This window comes from Gekko japonicus, unplaced genomic scaffold (genome assembly GCF_001447785.1).
Source record: "Gekko japonicus isolate JY-2015 unplaced genomic scaffold, Gekko_japonicus_V1.1 scaffold375, whole genome shotgun sequence".
Taxonomy (NCBI): Eukaryota; Metazoa; Chordata; class Lepidosauria; order Squamata; family Gekkonidae; genus Gekko; species Gekko japonicus.
The window spans coordinates 210291-212728 of record NW_015173134.1 but is presented as its reverse complement, the minus strand read 5'-3'; the positions used below and the strand labels follow the sequence as shown (position 1 = coordinate 212728).

Below are 2438 nucleotides of genomic sequence, written 5' to 3'. Positions count from 1 at the left end.
GAAAGAAAGGGGGGGGAGAAAGACCAAGAATGGCGGATTGTCTGTGGGTAAAGGAGGGATTGTCTGTGGGAGGGGAAGAGAAAAGAAGAGGAGAGAGATTGTCTGGGGGTAGAGAAAGAAGGGGCAAAATGGGAAGGGGTGGGGGAAAGAAGGGGGCATTTGTCACACAAAACACATGAAACTGCCTTATACTGAATCAGACCCTTGGTCTATCAAAGGGAGTAATGTCTACTCAGACTGACAGCAACAGAGGCCTTTCTCATCACCGTCTTCCTGATCCTTTTCACTGGAGATGCCAGGGATTGAACCTGGGACCTTCTGCATGCCAAGCAGATGCTCTACCACTGAGCCACAGCCCCTCCCTGTCTGATAATGGCTGGGATTAAGAGAGGGGGGGATTGACATAAAGGGGTGAGGGGAGAAAGGGGGGTGGGAGGATTGCTGGAGAAGGGGGGTAGGGAAAAGTGGGGAAGTCTGACATAGAAAGGGTGAGGGGAGAAAGGGGGTGAGGGAAGATTGGTAGATAAGAGGTAGGGATAGAAAGGGGGGGAGAGGGGAGGAAGCAAAGGCAGGGGAATGCCTCCTCCCCACAAGTTTCTTGCTGTTCCTGTGATGTAGGTGGTTCGAATCAGCCAAGCAGAGTGGGTATAACTATATTTATTGCTGATGTACATCATTAGGCCTCAACCAGGCCTCCATCTTAGCCTGAAAACAGGAACAACCAACCTCCCCCCCCCCTCAGACCTGCCCAGTTATATCCCCTGACAATGACTAACTAGGCCACTAGGTGGCAACAACATCTTAACATATAATATAGGTCCCCACTTGTATTGTTATATTACCCTAAGGCTTACTTCTTCTAGGGCTGTGCCCTTTTCCATTGTGGAGGATAGGGTTGGTCCTCTGTTGTGGAGCTTCTTTCTCCATCATTATGTGCTTCCACATATGCAAATTCAATGCGTTTCAGTGATCCAAAAAGCCCCTAGAGCTGGAAATATGTCCACGCAAAACGGCACCGCTGAAGCAGAAGCAAGTCTTAGGATCTGAGTAACACAGACAGCTAGTTTGGTTTCTGATGACTCACTGTTTGGGGTAGCAGGGTGGAAGGTGGATAATATACCAATATGTTGGAAGTAAGAAATGATTTATGATGGTATATTTATTTGACAGAGCGTTTTAGGCACACCTTTGTCTCAGCTTTCTTGCTTTGTTGCAAGAACTCATCAATATCACTCAACGGGTGTCACTTTTGTGCCATAGGCCATTTCCTAAATCTATGTAGGTATTTTACAAAGTAAGCCAAGAGAGTCATATTGCAATTAAATGGCTGTAAAAAAAAAAATCTTTAATGCACGTTTATAACTGAAATCCAGAGGAGATCTTCAGTAGGACTGGATGCTTACAGCAAAAGGCCTTAAAATCAGGGGCGGAAATTATCTTCAACAGGCTGCAAAATTGGAGAGCAGAGAGCATATTTGTCAATGCCAAACCCACACATGGATTTTATTTCAGAAAAAAAAATGAGGTTGCTTACCTGGAACGGTTATTCTTTTAAATGGATTCTATATGGCCGCATGCTGGAGAATTTGTCTGCATAAACTACAAGCAGAACCAAGGGTGCGTCATGTGGGTCACCATGGTGGACCTTCACTGAAGCTCGTGAGCTGGCAGAAGACTCAACAATGACCCACCACCTTCTCCTGCCCATAATAAAAGATCCCCCCCACACACACACAATGGTATTGGAACCTCTGGGCAATCTCCCGTTCCATGCTGAGGGAAGCACGGGAAGGAATGCTGCGCAACATTTTTGAACTGCTTTGAGCTTTGCAGACATTGACGTCCCTTTAACGGTGCATGGAAGAGGTGCTGCTTCCACAGGCCTCCGGGGGGGGAGGGGTTATGGAGGATGGAGGGGATATGAGAGTTGTCCAGCAGAGTTCCACCAGGTGGGGGCCAGGGCTGAAAAAGCCCTGGCCCTAGCTGAGGACAGCCGGGTCTCCCTCAGGCCAGGGATCACCAGGAAGTGGTTAACAGTGAGGTCCTAAGCACAGTTACATCCTTTTAAGTCAACTGAAGTCAATGTACTTGGGATAACTCTGTTTAGAATGACACTGCAATAGGGCAGCAGCCTTAGCGAGGAAGGATACTGAAAGGCACCTGGAACCCGGAGCTAGCCCTAAGCAGAACCATTTAGAAAACTCCATGCCTAAGAAAGGGCTAAGCTTTCCCCCATCTTGACAAAAACAAAGAGATTTTTTTTTGGGGGTAAACATTTTATTTTTAGGATATATTCAACAAAGTCCAACATTTGTATTACACTTCTTATCCCTTTGTATCCTACCCTCCTCCCTTTCCCCCCCTATGTATGGCTTCCCACAGTGCTACAACCTCCTGCATAATCCTTAGGTTACTCTTAAGTACTCCTCTTTATCTCT

General features: G+C 46.8%; 1 non-coding gene across 1 annotated transcript; it reads right to left on the bottom strand.

The window, feature by feature from the left end:
* Positions 1–287: 287 nt before the first annotated feature.
* On the bottom strand, positions 288–359 carry TRNAA-GGC. The gene has a single exon. It is a non-coding gene; the product is annotated as a tRNA-Ala (tRNA).
* Between the last annotated feature and the right edge of the window lie 2079 nt (positions 360–2438).